The sequence below is a fragment of the Ictidomys tridecemlineatus genome, chromosome 12 (genome assembly GCF_052094955.1).
Source record: "Ictidomys tridecemlineatus isolate mIctTri1 chromosome 12, mIctTri1.hap1, whole genome shotgun sequence".
NCBI classification, from domain to species: domain Eukaryota; kingdom Metazoa; phylum Chordata; class Mammalia; order Rodentia; family Sciuridae; genus Ictidomys; species Ictidomys tridecemlineatus.
In genome coordinates, this window is record NC_135488.1 from 115,647,913 (window position 1) to 115,661,482 (window position 13,570).

The window sequence follows — 13,570 nt, forward strand, 5'->3', positions numbered from 1 at the left end:
CTCTTAAGGAAAGGGACCTGGGACGTCGCACAAAGAAGGTGCTCATTGGTGTCTGTTGAGCAGGCACCTGATGACTGGATCAGGGACAGCTCCCGTGACTTCAGAAGCTGTATCCTGATGCTCAGAACATACTAGAACCCCCGTCACCAATAGCTCAGTTCCTCCTGCTTCACTGTCCCCATCGCCTTTATTTTAAAAATAGATGCTATTGAAGCTTTGGAGTCCCTGACCAAGCAGGCGAGCGGCTGTGTCTGTTCCCGGCTCTGCTGTCCCTGTGTGTCTGCTCCCAGCTCTGCTGTCCCTGTGTGTCTGCCTGGCTCCTGTGACCTTCTTTCCCTCCTTCCCCTAAGGAAGAAGCCTGCTGCGTGCGGACCCTGTGGGGGTGTCGGGAGGGTTTCAGGAGTGAATACCACTCTCTCGGGTTATAATACGATGCTGCCAACGACTTTGAGGCACAGGGATGAAAGATGCCATGTGAAAGAGCATTGTTATTACATTTTGTTAAGAATATGGATCAAAGGCTGGCTATACAGTAAGTGCGAAATGTTAATTATTGTTATAATATCATAACAAAGCAGATGCCGGGATGCTCGATCCCATGAGAAAACCTATTATAATAAGCCAGTGTGAAATGTACACATACAAAGATATTTGGCAAGGAAGCAGATTTGGTTTTGAAATTTCAATGAACAATTAAGTAGAATAAAAAATAACTTTTAATGCTATGAAAAATATAAGTGTCTTGACAACTCTTTTCAGCAAAATAAGAAGCTGCCTTTTCCCCAGAGAAAGGGGCAGCATGATTGCTCCCACTTCGTCCTCCCCCAGAAGAAAACAGATTAGTGGCATCCTTGGATACAGAAGAAAAAAAGCAGTACTTTTCCTTACAATGACCTCTAAAATAGCTCCTTATGACAGAGGCAGGATTGGGAGGGGAGAAATGTCTAAATCTATAATACAGCTATGACTAAATCTGTTTTTCTCTGAACTTCAGATGAGTTCTTGTTCTACGGCCTGTTTTTCTGTCCTTCTCCTAACGTAAGCTCTGGTTGATGATACAGAGTGGACATCAGCTTTCATGTCTAGAAAGCATGTCCACCATGGAACAGAGCCGGGGAAGGAGGAGGAGAGGGAGGGAAGGCTGGGGAGAGAGGAAGATGGATTTAGGAAGAGCACCCAGGAAAAACCAAAACAGAACAAGAAAGCAAGTTCAAGAGGAAGCAGCTTGTGTGCCCTTGTGCCCATTCATGAACGGAAAGTGACCTCATCTAGCATGGTGACCCTTTCCCAAGAAGATGGTGACCAATGGATACCCAGCTCCTGGGGAAGGGAAGCGTGTGTTTGCACGGAGGCACGTCTTACTCTGCGAGGGAAGCAGAGAGGAGAACTGCACATCTCAGAGCAGATTTGCAGTAGACTGTGAGCCCTCAGTTGACAGGAGCATGGCTGGATTATAATAAAAATCACACTGGCTTTGTCCCCAGGGCCATGCGCCTAACGAGCGCCAGCCACCTGCCTGCTGCCAACCCCTTCCACGTTAGCTTATGCTCTTCCTTTCTAACTTGTTTTCATTATACTTTCAAAAATGCCTCTGTTATTAGGAACCCACACGCTCCCTACGTGTCGGTCAGGTGGCTCACGTTTCCCTGGTAGGAAGGGGAAAGGGTGGGAGGACAGACATAGTCAGCAGACTTCCCTGGGGTTCGGTTTGGGGTGAAAGCAAATCTAGACTTTGTCATTAAGACAGTGTTCAGGATGACAAGTGCTGGAGCCAGGAGGAAGCACTGCTCTGTGCCGTGGTCTTCTAAGGGAGGAATCTCCAGAGACGCCTGGTCACTAGAAGGAGCAGCCGCCCCAGGTGACGTGTGTTGGCCTGGGCTGGGAGAAGCTGGGCTTGGGGAACACTGGGGACCGTGAACATCCCTTCTTTCTAGGGATGTGGTGGCTGTTTTTCCTGCCCTCGTGATGCCAAAGAGATTTCCTGAGTGCTTTTGGGAACTGGAAAGAAAACCTTGGTGCTGGATTTGGGGGAGCAGAGAGAGTGAGGGGTGAGCACACGAGGAGAAGCTCAGGGAGGGCCCCCTGCCTCAGTGTCCCTTTCTGGTCCCACTGGATCCTCGCTTCTTGGCAGGTAATTCCCAAGGAAAGAGCGCCAGAGCTGCTGGGCAGCAAAGCAGAAGCCCGCGGGACGTCTTCTTGTCCCCAGGACTGACAGCTCTCTCGCAGCCTGTCAATTAGCAACTGGAAAAGAGGCTAGAGACTCGCTTGAGGATTTATTTGGGGTTTGCTTCTGGAGCTGTTCCATTCACCTCACGGCAATCACCGTGGGAGAGCAGCTCCTGGAGCCAGGCCGAGGGAGATGAGGTGGGACAAGCCCAGGCCTGCTCTTGCCTGCTGGTGGCCCAGTGGGAAGGAGGACCAGCCTGGGAGTCCACATACGTAGAGGGATTTCAGGGTCTTGAGATGAGAGGCCAGAACAGGTGCCCGGAAGTCAGGAAACCTGCCGGAGCGCGCCACCCTTGGTCTCAGTCTTCCAGGGGAGTTGCTGAGCTCCTCGGCAGTGCAGGCTGGGGAAGAAGACACCTGGACAACGGGATGGCGAGGAGGACCACTGCTGGCTTCAGGGACAGCAGGAAGCTCTGGGCAGTGATGCTTTTCCCACAGGGAGAGCAAGTGGGTGGAAATGGCTGGAAAAAGGTCAAGCAGACTATGTATTCAGCATTTTGGGTTGAAGTGTTTCCCCCAAATTCATGTGTCCCAGGCCTCACCCCAGCACCTGGGCCTGCAGCGGTCTGTGGAGAAAGTATCGTGACTGGGACCTTGAGCTGGGGGGAGTCTAGGAAGGGCTCTCATCCAGGACAGGTGTGCTGCTGAGCGGAGATCTGGACCCAGAGCCGGGTGCACAGTGGGAGCAGCGTGGAGGGCCACAGCTCTCAGGAAACAGAGGGACAACTGCAGCCAAGGAAGGGAGCAGGGGAGGGGGAACAGCTGGGTCCCAGGGAGGGATGGAGACGGCAACCCAGACACGGGCCCAGGCTGGGCTCCCTGGAACGCAGGGCCCTGCCTGCCCACCGCTGCCACCACTCCAAGGTGCCCCCGGAGTAACCGTGAGTTTAGTAGGAACACCTGACCCCCTGAGCAGCCACCCCGAGGCCCCCAAAGCCGGGAGGAGATGCACATGAGGACCCAGAGAAATCAGAGCTCTGGTCCCTGCGTCTGCAATACCTACCTGCACAGCCTGCTCCTCTCGAGCACAGCACCAACCCCGGGCTCTTCTGTGTGGTGTCACGGGCCGTGTTCTTCCCGCCACACAGATGCCAAAGTGTTTCCACAACGTCTTTCTAAATGACCAGAACGAAGGGAGCCCCAGACTGATCGCCCCGGGCTCCCCTGGCTGTGACCTGCTTTCTGCTCGTGGCCTGCAGACACGTGGTCCTGTTGTCATACTGATGTGCGGACACCCGTGAGGGCAGCGGGTGCATTCTTAGGAGACAGTCACGCAGGGCGGCGGTTGGAGCTGAACTGGACCCAAACCTGTGATGTCCCGAGCCCCGCGCTTCCTACCTCGACACGTGGCTTCTGGGGCAGCCCCGGCTCCGGGAGGTGCAGCCCCACCACGTGGGAAGAGGCACGGAGCCCACCCTGCTGTCCACGCTTCCTCTGGTGCTCAGGCCAAGGCGCTGCACTCATGAGAGGGTCCAAGGTCATAAAGACACGCTGCAGAGAAACCCAGGAGGAAGGGACCTGTCTCCCAGCAGCTGTGCGTTCCAAGGCATCGGTGGAGAATGGAGAGACGCGGGGTCTCCAGCCAGGTCGTGACTCAATTGGCATTTCCTTTCAAATGGCTTTACTAAGAAGAACCAAGAACTTGGTCTTTTCTGGAGGAGGATTGTGCACCCGTGTGCTGGGCCCCTAGTCACAGTGGTTGGAGCTCCCAGGTCCAGGGCAAGCCCCACCCACTGCTTTTCCAACTAGAAATGCTGAGAAGAGAAAAAAAAAAAGCCCACACATTTTCCTAACGTTATTCAGCCACTCATCATCCAGAGTGCGGCGGCGCATGAAATTGAAACACAGGGGAGGCTTGGCTACTGTCTTGTGGAGACCGAGATGAGACCCAGCGCACGGAGGCCTCCAGCTTCAGCTCCGCCAGAACAGGGCAGCCACGGGAGAAGCCGCCAGACACGGCCACGGACGTGTCCACCTGGACGTGCTTGTTGACTTTCCTGGTTTATTTATGTCTCTGTCTTTGGGTACTCAGCCTGGGAGGCGGGTAGAGGGTAGGGTGGCCTTGGACAGTGGAGGTGCTGAGCCTCGGGCTGGGGAGGGTGTTCGAGCTGGAGTGAAGGGACACGGGAATTGGCACCAAGTCGGTGTAACTGGCCCGGGGACGGCGCGTGTGCCTGAGGCGTGTGTGTGTGTGTGGAGAGACTGGGCGGCTGCTGGATGTTTCCAGAGGCTCTTGGCCTGCGTCCTGCCCCACCGATGGAAAATATTGCTCTGGACGACTGTTTGAGGCTCTGGTGTGGCCGTCGCCCAGGAGCAAGAACAGAGGCTCCCGGAGGTGTCTTGCCTTGGGTGCACTGAGTTCTTGTTCCCCCTGGTTTCTCTCCGGGCTTAGCTCTTCTGGGTGACCCACATTCACTCTGGGTAAGGACATAAAATGTCATCTTGGGGTGAAACTCTTTTCTTTGGAGAAGTTTGTCTTTAGAAACTTGTTTCCCTGTTTCAGTAGCAAAGGAAGCTTAGCTACAGAAATCCAGTTTTCTAAACACAAGAAGTGATGATTGTCCTTTTCTTTAGAATCCCCTATGCAAAAATCTACCACAGGGGTATTTTATTCATAAAATAAAAACTATAAAGAAACATTTCCACTGGGCCTGATAAATCTAAAGAGGGTAAAGGAGAGGAGCTTCCAGGGGGCGTGCCTTGGAGCTGACCTGGTTTTAGCACCGAGCAGTGGGGTGAGATGTCTTCTGATCTCTGGGAAACCCAGGGGCGGCGCCCTGAGCAGCAGAGTCCCCGACAGGACTCTGAGTTGAGGCTTAGCAGGTGGCTGCGCTCTCCCCGAAGGCAAGTCCCTGCCGAGTCAGAAGCCAGCTCACCGCAGGAACATTGACATCACCCTCAGCCAGGCTCGGCCACTGCCAGCGCCCTGTCCTGGCGGCAGCAATGTGCCCGTCAGCACGTCGCTCCCGACCTCTGGTCTCACCCTGCAGCTCTTGGGTGACAGGCCCCTGGGGAAAGCTCGGATTCATGAGGGCAGCTCACTGCCAAAAGCCAGGCTGATGCTGGGGGCCACACTCAAGGGCGCAGCAATTAGGGCGATTCGATTGTGCCCGTGGATGGCCCTCGGCAGGGTTCCAGCAGGACAGTGCTGCCTGTCCCAAGATCTGGCAGCAAGTGAGACTCCAGATGCACTCTTTTTCCCCAAAACCTCCCCAGAAAAGCTGGTGGTGAGCCCCCAAGCCCTAAAGCTCGCTGATGGCTTCAAAAAAGGAAAAAGAGCCACATTCTGCTTTTCCTTTCTAAACCAACACATTGTCAGATGAAGAGTCTCTTTCGCTTGAAGAAAATGTCATTGGTAAGTCCTGCAGCTAAATGCAGGTCTCTTGGGGGAGAAAATAAGGATCTGATCACATCTTTCACATAAAGCTAGAGAAAATACACTGGAAAATTCCTGGTGGCCGAAACGAAGTTTGGAAAGTCAGGAACTTCCAAACCAAACACGTCTCCTCACCCAGCCTCCGCTGAGTAGCCTGGCGGACTGACCGGAGCGTAGGCTTCTGGTACATTCCAGGCTTGGCATGCAAGTGAGCGCGGGCATTCCTCGGGGGCCAGGAAATGACGTTTCCCTGAGAACTAGGCATGGCTGCGTGGAAGGATCCGTCCTCATTGTTCCCAGGAAAGCTCAGTACCTCAGCCGACGGATCCGTTTACTTTGTCCACATCTGTGCATGGAGCTCTTGCTGGTTGACAGGCCCTGCTGGAGTCCTGGGATGCGGGACTGAAGGACGCGGCCTTGCCCTCTTGCTTGCGTTCTGTGTAGGGAATGAGACGTGGTTCATTCAGCAGGCACTGAGCGTCTGTGCCAGGCCCGTGGGGAGGAAGGATGGGCAGAGTGTGGGACGGTCAAGGCCTCTCTGTGCGTAGGGGTGTGTGTGTGTGGCTTTGGAGGATGAGGATGGAGCACACCTGTTGCTGAGAGTGCTGGAGGACAGGGTGAGGCGGCAGGCAGATGACCTCAGGCTGCCGTGGGAGACCTGAGAGTCCACGAGGCCCTGTGGTCTTCTTGGGGCATACCCCTGGGGTAGCAGATGCCCAGGGCCCCTCTCCCAGCCTCCTCGCCTGGCCTGGTCCACACAGCAGGTGGAAGGCCCAGGTCCTGCAGGGGCAGCTTCCTTTTCTTCCCCCCAGTCCCCTTGAGCCTGGTCCTCGATCCCACTTCCCTGTGTCCCCAGGCCTCTGTCCCCCAGCTGTGCACAGCATTGGCTGGATTCCTTCTCGCCTCTGAGAGTGGCCATGGTTACACTCACTCCAGCCACAGAGGCAGCGTCGGGGCATTGCCCCCCACGGGAAAGGCATGACCCCCTGTGAGGGCATTCCCCGGAGGAGGTCCATCGTTTCTGGAAAGGGGCACGTGAAGACCCACACCCCCATCTTCCTGCTGCCATTTTCTCTGAGCCTCTCACGTTAACTCTTCATGTCCAGGAGTAGGCGGGACACAGATTTTGGGACAGGGGGGCTTGGGAGCGTGCAGTGTGCACTGGCCCTGCAGTGGGGTGCTGAGGGGCTCAGGCTGTCAGGAAAGGCCTCATCTGGGTCCCTGTGCTGCTCAGAGGTCAAGGGAGGGGACAAACATGAGCCCCGAGGCCATGTACCTTAGGAACTGATCCAGGTTGGAAGGTGGCACCCGAGCTGTGGTCCACGTAGGGGTGGCCTGGAGTCGGCAGTGTGGGATCAGAGAGCTTGGGAGGTGCAAGGGAGGAGGAGGCCTAGGTAGTGGTCTGGGTGGTCCCTGAGTCTGGGGGCTGGAGGGGATGGTTGAGTCAGGAGACAAGCCACATTTGATGTCCCGTGCCTGCCATGTGAACAGCCCAGACGTGTTTCTGGTGATGCTGGGATGGGGAAAACACCGTTCCGTCAGGGTTCTGGTCCCTGCAGACCTGCCAGGTGTGTCCCCAGCTAACCACAGCCCCATGTGCTTTCAAAGGACAAGGACGATGGTGACCTTCCCCTCCTACACCTAATTTGGTCCTGAGTGTAAATGTTTGCGAGAAAAAAAAATCAGTGTGTTATTTAAACTATAGTATTTATACCCACTCAGAAAACTACACATGGAAACCACAAATTTATTTGCCATTTTTGAAAATTTGGCCTTTAAAGGGCATTAGCAAGAACATTGTGCCATTAGCACAGATTGTTTTTAAAACACTTGAAAAGATCCAAATCCTACTGAATTTTGGGGCCAAGTAGACTGAAACTGTGTCTTAAATCCAGGCTGTCTCGCAGCTTTATCACAGGCACATAGAGGATTGACCGTGCCTGGCCACACAGACAGGTGTGTCCAGACACCCTGGAGCGTAACCGGCTAGGATCCTAACCTTAATGTCTGAGGTTCAGGGTCAGGGTCCGGGTCTCCCGGCCCTGGGGGATGAGATCTTGGAGCTGGCCTTGCTCTGGTGGGTCCTGTGGGGCTTGGATTCGAGTCTTCCTCTGTTCTGAGAGCTCTCTGGGCCCAGCTCATCTTTTCCCCCCATAATAAGGAGCAGTTAGTGAGAGTGCACTGGGTACTTGGTTCAGCACTTCACATACAATATTTTTATTGAAAAATGTATCCATCACAGATGAGGAAACTGAGGTCCAGTAAGGTGGCATGTGTCCCTCGGGTGAGTGAGGTCGCATGTTGATCCTGGGTCGTGTGGGCCCTTGAAGCGTTCCAACCACATTGTCACTTTCTGTCGCTGATGAGCAAAAAGGAGCTTAAAGGAACCTCCTTTCTCGGGCCTCGCAGCCAGCGACTCGAGAGGCGGTTCTGCTGCCTCGTGGCGTCTTTCTGGTTGGGCCCTGGGGGTTGAGGGGTCCCTCCTCCCAGCTCCACTGGCACGTGGTCCACGTTCATCCCATGTCTGCGGAGCCTTTCTCTCTCCTCTGCCTGTCTAGGGTTTCCTTGGGGGAACAGTCCCCGAGTTACTTCTGTCCATCACTGGGGCAAAGTGGGAGTTCAATAAAGATTGCTCCTCACTTAGGATGAACGGGAGGAGAGAGACGCACGGAGAGCCCTCGGGGCGTGGCCGGCTGCCGTCCTTGTCCCTGCTTCCCCTGTATACTCAGGACCTTTGTCAGAGCAGGGCACACAGACCTGGGTATGAGGATTATTTTGAGTGCTCAGTTCCAATAAGATCCCATATTCTGATTGGAACTGTTTTATTAGGTTGATGTAGGAGCTGTGTGTGGGTGACCCTACTGCCTCTCAGTACGTGCCATGAAAGAAGAGGGTGGCCTGCTGCTGGCATCTGCCATCTGCATGTGCCGTCTGGTTCCTGTCCCGGGTGACCTAGCAAGGCCATAGCAGAGGTGAAGGAGCAGAGGAATGTCCCAACTGTCCATCGAGAAGGGCCGAGGTTCAAGTTCCACAGTGAAGGGGAGGTTGCCTGAGAGACAGAGGCTGGAGAGCAGAGAGGGCGGTGTCTAGGGGCCCTGCCTACTGAGGGCGAGAGGCTGACAGGGGAGGTGAGACGTCTCGGCCCAGGCAGGGGTGTCCAGAGCTCCCTCTCCTTATCCTTGGGCTGAGCAGCCTCTCTCCTGCGGCACTCTGAGGGACGCAGAGGCAGGGCCACTGTTTGAAAGCGGGCGGACACAGCACTGTAACGCAGCGGCCAGCCTGGAGCCCAGGAGTCTGCTTCCATCAGCGCTCAAGGTCCGTGGTGAGCCTCGGTGAGGACACGGTGCCTGTCGTTTAGGGTGATCTGGGCAGGACCTTTGGTATGTGACAAAACCACCGTCTGGGGAGAGTCCCGATCTGGGGTCTGAGACGAAGGGGTCCAAGAAGGAAGACAACTGCGCGGGGAGGTACTTCTAAGAGGAGTGGCTGAGTTCTTCCAAAGGACGGATCCTAGAAATGGGGGTTTCAGCTGAGAGCTGTGGTGCCGGGTGGGGTAAAAGCTCTGGGGAGGGAGCTGGCTGGGTCCAGCCCAGGGGGACAGCTGGGGACCCCACCCTGCAGGCCACAGAGCAGCCCCCGTGGGGAAACTCGGCTCCAGCATGGATGTTATTTCTGGTCCTGGTTGTAGGTTCCCTCTTCTACCCCAGGCCTTCATCCAAGCCCTGGCCAGGGCCACTGTAGAACTGGGGGCTTGGACCCCTGCCGCCTGGCAGTGGGGCAGCCACGGAGGGCTGAGAGGGTGAGCTCTTCTCCAGAGCCAAGGCTGAGCAGTTTAGAGCTGCGGAACTTACTCTATCACACCCTGAAGGCTAGAGTCCAAAGTCAAGGTGGCCTCAGGCTGCCCTCTGCAGCTCCAGGGGCTTCCCTCTCAGCACCTCCAGAGTCTGGTGGTGTCCGTGGTGTCCTGTGGCTGGCTGTTGTGTCCACTGTCTGCCTCGGCTGTCACGTTGCTTTTCCCTGCGGGTCTGTGTCCGAAGCTCCCTCTCCTTCTCCTTGGAAGGACACCAGTCCACTCGGATTAGGGCCCATCCTAATGACTTCACCTTAACTGATTACATCTGCAAGGACCTTATTTCTAACTGAGGTCACATTCACAGGCCTTGGTAGTTTGGCTTGCCCACGTCCGTTTGAAGCCGTGGTTACCCACAAAGGATGTCCAGTGTCTCTCCTTCCATGCTTTCCTCTCTCAGAATCTTTGGAAATAGTTTGGAGGAGATGGAAGTTCCAGAACTATCAGCAACCTGTGAGGTTCTGGTTTGGGTGCTTTATAATAGGACATTGTAAGACAAGGTGATCCCCCATGAACCCGTGTGTCATGAGCGGTCAGTGCTCAGCACACATTTTATCAAAAGAAGAAGCCGACTTCACTCGCACTGTGGCCAGGTCCGTCAGCAGTGCAGGATTAGGGGCTGGCTTGTCCAGGGCGAGATGTCTACATGCAGAGACACTTAATTAACGCTTCCTCCTCCGCACCGTTCAATGAAGCTTCTCAGCCTGAAGGGCTGCAAGGCAGAGGCAGAGCCCCATTCTGTTCCCCAGGTTAGGAGAAAGGAGTGATGCAGGACACCGTCCCCCACACTAGCAGCCACGGAGTTCGGACGGGGGTCACATCCTGGTGCCTGCTTGCTCATAAACACCTGGCTCCTAAAGCAGCCGCCATTTGTTTCATTTTTAAAGACCCGGGTGGCGGATTTAAAATTCAAATTCTTGTGAGCAGCAGAGAGAAAGTAGCTATAAAAGTGTTTCAGACCACAGTGTTTTAAATGAAGGTTAATTTTCTGATAAAGTAGGAAATGAAGGAAAAATTATCTCTCTGCACGCAAGCATGGCTTAGAATACTATAGCCCAATTAGATGTTCTGATTGTACAAACAATCAGCCTCATGTCTTGTTAAACTTCTCCTCTCCAAATTAGGAAGCTTTTCTCCACTAAGATTAGCAGGGGTGCTGGGGGTACAACCGATAAAAGATCCATCTGAGCAGGAGGAAAATGGTAACTTGAGAAGGCACCAAAGCAAATGAACTCTCTAGAATCCCACGGTGTTTCCAATGTTATTAAAAATTGCCCAGCATGGAATGAACTCCCAGACTCAGAGCAGAGAAGTTATTCTTCTTTGTTTTTCTCCCTAAGATGTGGAGCCCTTTACTCAGGGGACCTGCCCAGGCACAGTGTACGTCCAGCCTGTCCGGCCACGGATGTGCACTGGTATCTGCGAGTTGCTCTTGGAGTACAGAATGCTCATTCCATCAGAGCTGGGTTGGGGTGAAAGAGAAGCAAAGACCATTGGGATTTCCTAATTTTTGCTACAAACTGAATTTGGAAGCTCGGGTTTTAATCAGCATTTCATTTCTTCTGACTCATTCCCACCGTGCCTGGGTTGAATCCAGAACGAGGAGACGTGCGTGGTGCTGTGTCTCTCCATGCTCAGGGCTGTGGTGAGGCTGCAGAGCGTTTGCTCACCAGGGAGCGTGGTCTTGGTGAGGGGTTGGGTCCGTTTCTTGTTTCCCTCCCTCACCTGCTCTTGAGGCTGGTTCTCCATTGCCAGGGCACCGCCCATGGCCATACCTACCATGGGCTCCCCTTCCTCTGAGCTCCAGCCCAAGTCCAGCCCTCCTGCACAAAGCCTCCTGCTCTGCCAGATGATGTCCCCCAAAACCCACTGTGGGGCCTGGGGGACGGGCAGGGCAGTTTCACCTCAGTGTGGTTCTGGGCAGCGATGGATTGAGGGATTTCCCCAAGTCATTTCGCTTCACCAAGGACTGTCTGAAAGCTGTCCCGTCCTGGTCATCTGACACTATAGATTTTTTTTTTTAAATCAAAAAGATATGTGTTGTGGCTTCTAAATTTTTGGTTTCCAAAGGATATTCCCGGACCTGGCAGTAAAATTCCATAAATTCAACTGAAGTCTGTCATGTTTATGGTGGGATTGTTAAAAAGCCGTGAACATTGTGGATTTATGACTCTGTGCTCACATTCAGCTGTCTGCTGCTTCTGCTTCTAGGTCTTTCTATCCTGTGTGAGACAAACTTTATATTTGTGGGTGAGATCATTATAAATCTTTTATGCACCACAAGTGTCATTTTAAATGTTTGCAAGCGTGCAAAACGAGGCCCATGAGGTATCTGCTGTACTTCATGGAAGATGTCCTGGGATACTAGCAAAAAAAAAAAAAAATCCTCCAAATTTCCCTCAAACCCAAACCCAGATCTTGACCTCTGTGACTGCTGCCAGCCCCTGCTGAAGAGGGGAGCCGGGGCACAGAGCTTGACTCTTCTTTTTCAAGTTTTACAAAAACAACCCTAATCTGTCACCGTCTTTCCAAATGTCCCTCCCAGTGTCTGGCGAGTCCAGTGAGAAAGGCTCCTGCACAACTGGACTTGGTGTCTCCCTTTGTGTGAACCAACAGGAAGAGCCACCTGAGCTGGCCCCGGCCACGTGACATCTTGGAAACGTGACCCTGAACTTCTGTGTCATAGAAGTCAAACTTCAAAGAAAATCATAGATATCTGGAGGGCTCATCTAAAGAAAGTTATGAAAATGGGGGTGTCCTTGTGTCTTCTGCAAAGGGACAATAGGGCCTGGGAGCCAGCCAGGTGGGGGACTCTGGACTCTCTTCCTCCGTAAGTTCTCCTGTGACGTCATGGTCACCCCATCAGAAACTGAGTTAGAGCTGCTGGAGTGATGTGATCAGATTAAAAGGGAAAAGAATAATGAAGTGTCATTAAAACAAATAATGAGATAGATTTTAATATGTGCAGACATTTTGTGCTGACTTTGTGTTTGGAGCACGAGGCTCTCAATCTTGCTGTGTTGTCAGTAAATGAAATAGGAAACGATTCCCAAATTAATCTAGGAAGCAGAATCATCTGGAGGAACTCTACAAAGAATACACATCCAGGGCCGTGTCAGCCCTGACCTGGGATTCCTGGCACCCAGCACTTGTGTTCTGTGCTCATCACATCGGTGGACTGATCTGGGGGAAGCAGAGCACAGTTCGATGCTCACATTTTCTCTCCTTCCTTTTGAATTATGTGAATTACTTTGGTGTTACTTGTTTATGGAGGGGAATGCTGAAGTAAGCTGTGGTTTTTAAGGCTCTCACCTCTCTTCTATAAATGGAGAATTGAAGTGCAGAGAGGTTTGCTACTTGATCTAAGGTTGCACAGCTAGCTTAGAATCAGACCTCTCACTGTCCAGTCCAGGGAGTTTCACTGGACTTGTGATTCTCAATCTGTGCTCTGAAGCATTCCAGGGCACTGCAGGAAACTCAGGCCCTGTAGGATGTTTTAAATTTCCGATTTTCTAAGGACACCCAGTGGTGCTGTCAGACAGCCTGTGAACTAGTAGCTGGAGAGAGTTCCGTCTCCACATCATGTGTCAGGCTACATTCCTTTGGATGACATATCTTCTCAAAACTGGGTTTTCAGAGGTTGCTACAATAAAAATCCACTATTGCAAGAAATTCAGGCTGACACAGGAAATGACGGTAGCTATATTCAAGAAGGAAGCAATTGCATAGGGTCCGGAGGATGCACAAAGCGGTTAGGAAGTAGCCACTTAGGATGAAATAAAAATGTTGTCATCTTTTCTTTCAACGTGTAGGCTATTTTTTTAAGGTGGCTTCTGACTTTCTAGGACATAGATGCATAACCTAATTACCTAATATGGAACAGGAGCCCAGTGAAAACAAATTACGGAGACACTCAGGGTATCACGAGTGAGGGAAGCTGAGCAGTAGATGACCCTGTCTTCCACTGTCCCATGCCAAATTTTGACTTGGGCATTCCAGAGCTTTAGCTTTTGGGTTTTACAACATTGACATCTTTTCTTCTGCTGATGTCATTGGTCCAAACTTTTATTTCATACTCCCTAGTTCCGGAAAGATCTATTTTGGAAAGTTTCAGATGA